The sequence below is a fragment of the Humulus lupulus genome, chromosome 6, assembly GCF_963169125.1.
Source record: "Humulus lupulus chromosome 6, drHumLupu1.1, whole genome shotgun sequence".
In the NCBI taxonomy this organism is placed as follows: domain Eukaryota; kingdom Viridiplantae; phylum Streptophyta; class Magnoliopsida; order Rosales; family Cannabaceae; genus Humulus; species Humulus lupulus.
Genome location: NC_084798.1, coordinates 68,249,546 through 68,261,781, shown reverse-complemented (window position 1 = coordinate 68,261,781; position 12,236 = coordinate 68,249,546).

Genomic DNA, 12,236 nt, shown 5'->3' with positions numbered 1-12,236 from the left:
TCGATCTGGTTATTACCAGCTGAAGATCAGGGACAAGGATAAGCAGAAGACTTCCTTTTACATCATATATGGGCACTAGGAGTGTTGAGTCATGTCTTTTTGGTTTGACTAATGCCCAGGTTGTTTTGATGGATCAGAGGAATAGGGTGTTCAAAGATTATTGGAATTGATTTGTGATCATCTTTATCAGCGATATTGTTGTTTACTCTTCGATAGAGATTGGCCAAGGCCAAGGAACGCCTCACAGGTTTGGAGTTTCATTTGATGGGCATGGTATTACATTTATTATGTGGAAGAGGTCTCAAGGATTGTTACCTCATTGACAGTAAAAGGTGATTTCCTATGCATCATGTCATTTGAAAGATATGACTAGAACTATAGTAGAGTTACTGGTGGGCTAGTTGGCCAACATTACACTTCAGTTTACTCTTGTAGAGAGGAGTAAAGGAAACAGTTGAGTGACCCACAGATGGGAAAGATTAAAGGATTATACATTGTTAGGCATGGGATTATTGAGGTACAAAGATCGAATTTGGGATTCGATGGAAACTGGTATTAAATGGGAGGTTCTAGATGAATCTCATACTACCCCCTTATTCTCTTTATCTAGACACAACGAAGATGTACAAGGATCTAAAAGCTTTATATTGGTGGCCTGGGATGGAGAGGGACGTAACTGAGTACGTGGCAAAGTGCCTGACCTGTTAGCAGGTCAAGGTAGAGTGTCAAAAACCTGCAAGGCCATTACAACCTTTGTGTATTCCATAGTGGAAGTAAGAGGATATCACGATGTATTTCGTGGTGAGATTGCCTAGAATAGTGGGCCAACATGATTCATTCGGGGTCATTATTGACCGGTATACAAAGTCATCTCACTTTTACCGGTATACAGTTGACTAGTACATAGATTTCGATGTGAGAGAGATAGTAAGCCTTCTTGGGACTTTGAGGCCTATCCTGGTGGATAGGGACCCTATATGTACTTCCAAGTTTTGAGGAAGGTTACAGAAGGCAATGAGTATACAGCTGTAGTTCAGTATAGCTTATTATCCTCACACTGATGGTAAATCAGAGAGGGGTTTTCAGATATTAGATAAAATGCTAAGAGCATGTGTATTGGACTTTGAAGGGTCCTAGAATGAATATTTGTCTCTAATAGAGTCTTCCTACAATGATAGCTACCAGTTGACTATTGGAGTAGCACCTTATGAGATGTTGTATGGTAGGAAAAGTAGGTTGCCCATTCACTAGGATGAGATGGGTGATAGGAAACATTTGGGTCCTGAGGTAGTTTAGAGGACCATTGAGGTTATTGAAAAGATTAGAGCTCGGATGCTCGCTTCTTATAATAGATGGAAAAGTTATGTTGATCTGAAACATAGGAACATAGAGTTCCAAGTGGGAGACTATTTCTTCCTTAGAATTTTCACCATGGAAATGGGTGAAGGAATTTGTGAAAAATGGCAAGTTGTGTCCTTTATTTGTAGGATCGTTTGGGATCCTGAAGAGGATCGATCAGGTGGCCTATTGATTGGCCTTATCACCAGCACTGTTGGTCATGTATAATGTATTTTATACATCCATGTTGCCGAAACATGTATTAGATGAGACTCATATGTTGAGTTATGAAGATCTGAAACTAGAGCCAGAGTTACCCTATGAGGAATGACCATTTCAGATTTTAAACAAAAGGACAAGGTCCTGAGAAACGAAACTATACCTTTGGTTAAGGAATTATACATAAACAGTATGGTTGAGGGAGCGACTTGGGAACTGGAATTAGGTATACGGGATATATATCCCGGACTATTCAGGTAAAATTTTGAGGACGAAATTCCTATAAGGAGGGGATAGTTGTAACGTCCCAAATTACCTAATAAGGCTTAGGGACTTGATTAGGGGGCCAGGATGGAAATTTATGGAAATTATGTGATTATGTGATATATATGTGTATCATTATATGTGTGAGTTATGTTATAATATGACTTGGTATGCATGTTTAGGTGTATTAAATATGCATATGGGCCCATATCTAATTAAAATGGCAATTTTCATAATTTGGCCTGTTATGGGTATATTTGGCATATATGTGATATATGTGTGGGTCCACATCATTATGTGGATATATATATTTGGGTTACTTGGCATGAGACGATCCTAGCGAGAAAAGTAGTAGTTTAGTCACACCGGGATCAATTACACGGCTCGGAGCAAGCCTAGGGGTATATGTGTGGGTCCACATTGGGTAATGGGGAAATTATTTGGTAATTATTTGAGGATATTGGAATTAACGAGAATTGTGAGAAAAAATTACCCTTAAGGACTTAAGAGGGCAAGGCTTAGGCTAAGGGGCATTATGGTCTTTTGGTGCCAAAAGTAGTGGCTTAGGTTTTGTTACTTCAGTTGAAGGAAACCTCAGAAAACAGAGCATCACCTCAAGCAGCTCTACCTCTTTCTCTCACTTAATTCCTCTCTATTCTCTTGTACCTTGGGTGAATTTTTGATTTTTGAGGAAGAAGAGATCAAGGATTAGGATGTTGAAGCAATAGTTTGGCTAAGGGATGGATTGGGCTTGCATATCATTGATTTTAGGTAAGGATTCGTTTAGTTTTGCTGTGAATTCTGTTTAAGTTTTTCATGTTCTTGAGTTGTTCACGAGCTTCAAAGCTCACACATTGATTTTTGTGTTTTGAGAAAACAATCTAATGGAAAGTAAAGAACACAAGGAATTATAGTGGTTTGGCCCCAGTGATTGGTAATGACCTACGTCAACTTGATACTATTATTAATATTGGGCTTCAAAGGTGTGATCAAAGAACCAGGGTTCCTAAGTTTCACAGACCTTAGAAGGAGAAAACAATACTAATGATGGATAATAGTAATATATTTCGGAAAAAGATCAAAAGATCCCCCCTTGAGTTATTTCTTGTGTATTTATAGGCTCAAGGAGGGTTACATGAGTCAATTAGTCATATCTTTCCTTAATAAATGGATCTTCAGGTTATAATGAAGTGATATTCTCGGATATCATAACTACTGTACAGATTTATTCATAAATAAACGGAGTATACGACCAGGCTGGTCGTATATAAAACTTGCACTTGGCATATGGAAATATCTCTGGTCGATATACGAGCAGCATCTCTACCACGTGTCGGCAACATGTCAAAAATCCTTGCCACATCATCAAGACATGTTTTCTGGATAAACATTTACCCCCAAGTTTATTTATTGCGACCAGTAATAAGTAAACTTAGGAAACTTACTTTTTGTATGCCCCACAAAATCTGTCAGAGTCCCTCGTGTTCTCGAAAACTGTGACCTAATCACGTCCAATCACGCCTTTTCAGTTTCCAAGTAATCCCTCTTACGGCTATTACACTCCCCCATGCCTTGAAAAGGTAACTCATGATTACCCATTTTCACCATATCTCAGCCATTATAAATAATCCCCGAATTTACCTTTTAACTTTTTACCAGCCATTTTCTTGCCAAGAACATTCAAGAACTCCATCTCAGAGCTCAAAAGTTTTGTAGATCTTATGTCGCTGTTCTAATGATCCTCCGCTCCAGAACCTCCAACCTTCATTCAGGTAAATTTCTTCAACTTTTAAGCCCTTTGATATGCCATGCATACCGCTATACGACGGTTTTGAGTTCTTAACTTTTTGTGTTCTTGGGTAGAAATGCATGAGGATTATGGGAATGTTGATTGGTGCTTGATTGGGTAGTGTAGTTTTGCTCTATAGGAGTTAGGAGCTAGTTTGGTAGTCAAGATCGTAAGTTTAGGGCGCAAAATTGAAGTAAAAATTCGATTTTTAGGCTAGCTGAAAAACTGGGTTTTTCTCGCCCCTTCGGAGTCGAAAAAGCTTTTTTCCAAAAACTTTTTATTTTTGCTTTTTGATCTGTTTTTCAAACTACTCGCATAGAAATTAGTGTTTCCGTTAGAATGCTGCTGGTCATAGACGCGAGCAACGTTATTCCAACTTTCAACATAAGCTCCCAGGTTGTGCGTCTTATCTCCTCCTTTCTCTGTTCATAGTTTACATGCAAGATCCGTGGGGGAGGAGAAAGACCTATAGATGACGACCTATTGGTTCAACTGCTCGAGGAAGAAGAGCAACCATCGTCACTAATTCCTGACATCCCATTCTCTCGTGCCAATCCTAACACTTCACCCGTCCTCACTCAAAGTATGGCTTGTGCCAAAACCAAAGCTCAGAAAAAGAAAACCCCCACTCCTTCACATCAGCTTGCTCCTCGGGCTGAAACTCCCTCGACCAGTGGTCGAGCTGAAAATGCTCCTGATCCCAACATCCAAAGGCACGTTCGACCCCCACATGCCATTCAGCCATATGTTGAGTGGCATTTAGTTCCTGAGAGGAGAGTGATGATCAGGATGAACGCCAATTATATCAGGAAGTACGGTCTCACGGGGGTGACCTTAGTCAGACCTAACCAGGACCAAAGGGCGAACCTGCCTAAAGGCGTCTTCAGCGCCTTGTCGAGGTTTCACATCGAGGCAGGGGTTACCTTGCCTCTTTTCTCATTTTTCCAAGGGGTGGCCAACTATTTCGGAGTTGCCCCTTTTCAGATAACCCCAAACGGTTATAGGATGCTCACTGCACTCTATATCCTGTACAGCCACAAGAAATGGCCCGTGCCAATGCCTCATGAGGTCAACTACCTGTTCGACCTTAAGTCTAACCCTAACCAAGAAGGCATGGGGTTTTTTCACTTCTGTCATTAGGAAACCGGGCACACTTTCCTGACTGACACCACCCATATATCAAATGTGGGGAGGTACTACCAGGAGTACTTCCTCACAACTGACATGATCGCACACAACCTGGCCTTCGCTCAAGGAGGTAAAACTTTCGTATCACTGGTTGTTACTTCTTCACTTAGTGTTTTTCTCCACATTTTCTTAAACTGTTAATGTTTTCCAGGCCCATGGTAGCGACCAGACCCAACTCCGTACATGGAGTTGAGATCGACGTTCCTAGCCAGCATGACTAACGTAGAAAAAAGCATCAAGCATCTGGTTACAGAGGCAAATCTCAGGCTGGTTGGCCTCTTGGCCCCTCATCAAGACATGAGGGAGTCAACTGCAGGGAGTGCCACGACTGAAGAGGAACCCAGCAGCAACCACCAGCGCCGCCTCCATGAAGGAGGCCGACCGGGGTCACGGTCAGGGAACCTGCTGGCACACCTCCAGTAGAGAGACCCTCTGTCCCCCTGGGGAAGGGAAAGAAGAAGGCCACCGAGCTTGTCGAACACTTGGGCGAGTCCTCAGACGAGAATGGTACAGTTATTTCTCTTTTAAATAGTTTGCCAATTCCGTGTCACCTATTCGACAGAGACAACAATTTTAAATATTCTCCAAATTTAGGCCCAGACTTCTTCATGTCAGAGAGTGAGTATAAGACTAATAGAGTCTATAGGATAGCGACCAGTAATAATAGCTCGAGTATTTGATTTTCCAATCTTTCTTTATTTCTTTTCCTGATGTTATATACTTAGTCATTTATGCTATCTCACTGTTCAATATTTTGCTTCTTTTTCAGACATTGACTTCATAAATGTGTTCGATATTTATAGCATTCCTGAGGCTGCCGCGGCTCCCTCGATCAAAAAGAAGACAAGCAATAGGCACCAAGGGGAAAGCAGTGAAGCGCCTCAGGCGAAGAAACCTCGCAATGTAGGCCCCATGGAGGACGAGCCCTCAATCAATTCAACTCCATCTTCTCCTCGCGAGCAGCAGACTCCTCCTGCTCCAGCCAGATCAACTCCTCCTCCCGCGACCCCGACCGACCAAACTCAGCAGGCCGATCCTGCTTTGACTAGGGGTGACATAACTTGTCGTGCCTTTAAATAGGTCAAGGAGAGGGTCGCTAAGATTGTGAAGCACGGCCGCTGCCGAGAGGCAATGGATGTGACAGAGGCGATGGATGTTGACTTGATCCTAAACCATGCCCTGAATGAGTTCACCAGTGTAAGTCATCTTTTTCTGCGGAAGCAGGTCTTCTTTATTTTATAGTTAGTCTAACTTCTAACCAAACTGCAGGCCATGCTGACCCTCACTGCCGGCCGTATCCGCTCAAGCGCTGTCACCGAGCAGGCTAGAACTTTGGAGCAACGGCACGAGGATGAACTTAAAGCTACCGAGGCAAAATATGTTGAACAGCTGGCAGTGGTGCTTGAGGAAAAGGCTAAAATGGCCAAGGAGTTTGAGGAGAATCAGAGGTCTCTGGACAAAGCTCGTGAGCAGAGGGACCAATTTAAGGAGTCTAACCGCTTCAATTTCTGCGCGGCCCAACAGCTCGAGGCAGACTTGGTTGCGAGCAGGCGGGAGAATACAGCCCTGGAGGGTCGGATTGAGGATTTGGAGAAAGCCAATGCTAGCAACTTGGAAAGGTACAAGAGTGCCACTCTTCAATGCTTCTATGATTTTTGGAAGCATAACCAGGGTCCCAACTTCGACTACCTTCCTGAGAATGCGAGAGACATCGAGCTTGCTCGCTGGGCTGCTCAGCTGGCCGAGGAAGAAAAGTCAAGGGTTCCTGCTTCCCCCAAAATCTCACTGGGCGCTGGAATGGATGGGGCAGACAACGAGGTTGCGGACGCCATCGATCAAGGCCCTTCTCAAGATCCTCCGGCTGCTTAAGTTTTTTCTATTTATATTTTATCTTCTTAAATACACGACTTACGGGTTGTGATGTAAAGACAATATATTTTTTGTTGCTGCATGGACAACTTTTACTTTTATTATAACAATTACATCCGAGCAGCAACTGCTCGCGGTGTAAAAGAATTCGTTTTGACATTATAATATATTTGCATATTATTATAACATCTATTCGCATGACTGAACTTAGCATAGCACTTTGGTTTGATTTAACAAAATAACAAAATTTTTAAAAATACTCTAAGTGCGCTAGCATGCTTTCACTTATTTTTCTCATGTGTTTACATACCTTTTAACGATATGCTTTGCTTACTTGTATCTTATATGCCCCCAAGTGATCGAGGAGCTTTAGGTCCTTGGTCACTTGCCTTGACCAGAACCTGTTCAAACATTACTGCTCGTAGCATTATGATTAGAATTATAATACAGGAAAACAACACATGTAATGAGCAAATACTTGTAATAAATACAATAGTTGGCAAGAAATGATTGGTTGAGCACAGTCCCTTTTATTTCTAATAATAAATGGACTAAACATGTCTGTACGAGTGATCAATAAGATCTTACACTTTTTCAAAACTTGTAAAAAGTAAAATTTATACAAGTCAATTCTTTAAGAAGAATTGTTTATTGGTAATACTTGCGCAGGTGTTCTCCATTCCAATAGCGAGGAACGAGATCTCCGTTTAAGCGTGCAAGTTTATAAGTGCCTGGGTGAAGGACCTCATCAATCTGGTATGACCCTTCCCAATTAGGCCCGAGTACTCCAGCAGCTTGGTCATGGGTGTTTAGAAAAACTCTTCAGAGTACGAGGTCTCCAACACTGAATTTCCTTTCTCGCACTTTAGAGTTGAAATACTGGGCGACCTTTTGCTGGTACGCAGCTACTCGGAGCTGAGCTTATTCACGCTTCTCATCAATTGAGTCTATGGATTCCATCAATAGCTGGCTGTTAGAGTCTTGGTCGTATGTTAATTTACATTGCGAGGGTGGATCTAACTCGACAGGCAACATAGCTTCATACCCGTACGCCAAGGAAAACCGGGTATGACCTGTTTCTATTCAGTGGGAAGTTCTGTACGACCAAAGAACTTCAGGAAACTGGTCTAGGCATGCTCCCTTCCTTAGCTTCTTCAAGTCATTTCTTCAGGGTGTCTTTCAGCATTTTGTTAACTGCTTTGACTTGCCCATTCGCTTGGGGATGAGAGACTGAAGAAAAGATTTTGATAATATCATGTCCTTTGGGTGCCATTATCCGAGACTATCTTCCTTGTTAATCCATAGCGACAAATGATGTTCTTGACTAAGAAGTCAAGCACTTTTTTGGTCATTATGGTTACGAGTGGCTCAGCCTCGGCCCATTTGGTGAAGTAGTCGATGGCAACCACTGCATACTTTACACCACCTTTTCCTGTAGGCAAAGATCCGATTAGATCTATTCGCCAAACCACAAAGGGCCATGGACTCTGCGTTTGCTTTAACTCGTTGGGAGCTGCTCGTGGGATTTTAGAAAATCTCGAACACTTGTCACACCTCCTCACAAACTCCATTGAGTTTTCATTCATGGTTTGCCAGAAATAGCCCTGCCTTAGGATCTTTTTTGATAGACTTTACCACTGAGCGTGGTCCCCACAAAAACCTTTGTGCACCTCTTTCATCAACTCTTTTGATTTCTCCTTTGTAATACATCTGAGGAGTGGCATGGAGTATCCCCTTTGGTACAGGATCCCATCGACCAAGAAATACCTAGCAGCACAATGCTGAAGGGTCCTTGCTTTGTTTCTGTCCGCTGGCAGCACATCGATTGACAGATACTCTACATATGGTGCCATCCATGTATCTGCCACCTGGATGACAAGAGTGGCTTCCACTTCTTGGATGCTTGGTGCCGATAGGCGCTCAACTGGCACTATGTTTAGAATATCAGCATCCTTCCCACTTGCCAACTTTGCCAAAGCATCCGCATTGGAATTTTGATCGCGAGGTACTTGCTGGAGAGTGTATTTGTCGAACTGGGCTAACATATCCTTTGCTTTGTTTAGATAGGCGACCATCTTCAAACCTCGCGCCTTGTACTCTTCCAAGACTTGATTCACCACCAGCTGAGAATCACTATAGATATCAAGCACTTTTATGTTCATATCCTTGGCTAACTGCAATCTAGCAAGTAGTGCTTCATATTCAGCTTCACTGTTAGAAGTAGTGAAGCTAAATCTAATTGCACAGTGAAATCGATGCCCTTCCGGTGTTATCAATATCACTCCTGCTCCTGCGTGGGATTCATTGGATGAACCATCTGTGAACAATTTCCACGAGGGTGCTTGGATTTTACACTCATGCTCGCTGGGCTCTTCAGTTTGCTCGCCACCCGCGAGCTCTGTGAATTCGGCGATGAAGTTATCCAAGGCTTGTCCTTTTATCACTGCTCGTGGAAAGTAAGATATGTCGAACTGCCCTAGTTTGACTGCCCACTTTAGTAATCTTCCTGCAGCCTCTGGCTTTTGCAGGACTTGTCGAAGAGGCTGGTCGGTTAAGACCGTAATTGGATGAGCTTGGAAGTAAGGCCGCAACTTCCTAGAGGCCAAAACCAAACAATATGCTAACCTTTCAATGGGGGGATACCTCAACTCTGCTCCGATCAGCCATTTGCTTATGTAATAGACAGCCTTCTGCACACCTTCCTCTTCTCTTACTAGAACAGCACTAGCAGAAAATTCTGTGATTGCCAAGTAGACGAACAAAGTCTCTTTATCGACCAAATTTGACAGGATGGGTGGTTGCACCATATGCGTTTTTAGTGCTTGAAAGGACTGTTCACACTCATCTGTCCATTCAAATTTCTTATTGCCTTTGAGTAGATTGAAAAATGGGATGCACTTGTCTGTCGATTTCGAAATGAATCTACTGTGAGCAGCGATCCTCCCGGTCAGGCTTTGGACATCCTTAATCTTCACTGGCGACTTCATCTCGATCAGGGCTTTTATTTTCTCGGGATTAGCTTAAATTCCTCTTGAGTTAACTATAAATCCCAAGAACTTCCTTGATCCTACTCCAAAGGAGCATTTAAGGGGATTTAACTTCATCTTATATTTATTCAGGACGTTGAAGCATTCCTGCAAATCTCTTACATGCCCTTATGCTTTCTTTGACATAACCAGCATGTTGTCGACGTAAACCTCCATGTTTGTGCTGATTAGATCCTTAAACATGTGGTTGACGAGTCTCTAGTAAGTCGCATCAGCGTTTTTCAAACCAAAGGGCTTCACCTTGTAATAGTAGAGCCCTGTATCAGTTCGAAAGCTAGTGTGATCCTCATCAGGGGGATGCATACTGATTTGATTATACCCGGAGTATGCATCCATAAATGAGAGGATCTCATGCCTTGCAGTGGCATCGACTAGCTAGTCAATCCTCAGGAGTGGGAAACAATCTTTGGGGCAGGCTTTATTTAGGTTTGTAAAATCCACACACATACGCCACTTTCCATTCGGCTTAGGCACTAGTAGGGGATTAGAGACCCACGATGGATAAAACGCCACCCTGATGAACCCATTCTCCTTCAGCTTCTCGACTTCCTCCTTTAAGGCCTTTGATCTATCTTTGTCGAGCAGCCTTCTTTTTTGTTGCACTGGTGGAAAGCTTTTGTCGATGTTCAGGACATGACTGATGACTGCAGGATCTATCCCGACCATGTCTTTGTGTGACCATGCAAGGACATCCTGGTTCCTCCTTAAGAACTCCACCAGTGCTTGTTTTGTTGTTGTCTCTAAGTTTTTACCGACTTTCACAACTTTGGTCGGATTTTCCTCATCGAGTTGGACCTCTTCAATGTCCTCGGTGGGTCCCACTTCTTCTTCAAAATCCATAAAGCAAGGATCTAAGTCTCTATCCTCACTTTGGGCAACGCCCTATTTGGTGAGATTATCACCTGAGTGGCCTTGAACATCAGTTGCCATTTGCAACTCCTTTCCGGTGGCATCTCTCGATACACCCTTCTTTGCCTTGGTGATTGAGACATTGTAGCACTCCCTCGCTTCCCTCTGGTTTCCCAACACGCATCCTACCCTTGCGTCCATTGGGAATTTCATTGCGAGGTGCCATATAGAAATGACGGCTCGCAGGTCGACCAGAATTGGCCTCCCTATCATAGCGTTGTACGCTGAAGGACAATCAACTATTATAAAAGTAGTGAGTAATGTCATGTTAGTAGGTGTAGTGCCTGCTGTGTGGGGAGTCTAATCGTCCCTACTGGGGCGAGCCCTTCTCCAGAAAAACCATAAATGGTTTGGTTGCATGGCTCCAGGTCTTTCACGGACAACTTCATCCTTTCCAGCGAAGACTAGTATAGGATGCTGATCGAACTTCCTGTATTGACCAACACTCTTTTCACCATCATGTTCGCGATCTGTACGTCCACGACCAGCGGATCGAAGTGTGGGAATCATACATGCTGGGTGTCATCGTCAGAGAAGGTGATCAGTTCCTCCTCTGTTCGAGCCTTTTTTGGTGCTCGATCCTCAACACTAATCATCTCGATGTCCTGGTCATGGCACAGGGTTCGAGCATATCATTACCTCACTTTCCCACTATCTCCTGCAAGATGTGGGCCTCCGCAGATGGTGAGGAGGGTACCTGCCATACGACTCGTTGCCACCTTGAGCCTCTCGCTGAGAACCCCCCGCGGCTCACACATATCTTCTTAAATTTCCCTGTCTTATCAGGAACTCAATTTCGTCCTTCAGCTGGTTACAATCATTAGTGTCGTGCCCGTAGTCGTTATGAAAATGACAGAACTTTGTTGAATCTCTCTTGGAGATATCTTTCCTTATTGATGCGGGTCGTTTGAAGGGCACGCTCGAGCTGGTCGCCTGGTAGACCTCGGCTCGGTTTTCAACAAGGGCAGTGTAATTGATGAATCTCGGTTCATACCGATTACCTTTAGGCCGCTTACTCTCGTAGGTCAAGGGTTCGTTGCTCGCCCGCTTTCCATCATTCTTACCATTGCCATTCCCATTGCCTTTGCCGTTGCCATTAGGCTTCGACCCGTTGGCGGCTTTGGCGGGTTCTTCCTTGGGCTCCTTGTCTTTTGCTGGCGATCTCCCTTCATTGGCAATCGTGTCTTCGAGCTTGATGTACCAATTAGCTCGATCTAAAACTCTTAGGTACTTTTAACCCCATGCTTTCTGAGGCTACTCCAAAGGGGAGAATGGTGCCTAACCCCAGTAGTTAGGGCCATCATCTTGCCGTCATCGCCCACAGTCTTGGCTCCAGCTGTAGCTCACATGAAGCACTGAACGTATTCCTTTAGGGGCTCTCCCTCTTTCTGGTGTATCTCGACCAGTTGGTTCACCTCAGTGGGGTGCACACGACCCGCATAGAATTGTCCATAAAACTCCTCCACGAACATCTCCCAGGATAATATACTTGCAGGAGGGAACTTAAAGAACCACTCCTGGGCGGCATCAGAAAGTTTTGCTGGGAAGATCCTGCAGCGAGCATCTTCAGAGACATTCTGAATGTCCATTTGCATCTCAAACTTGTGTACATG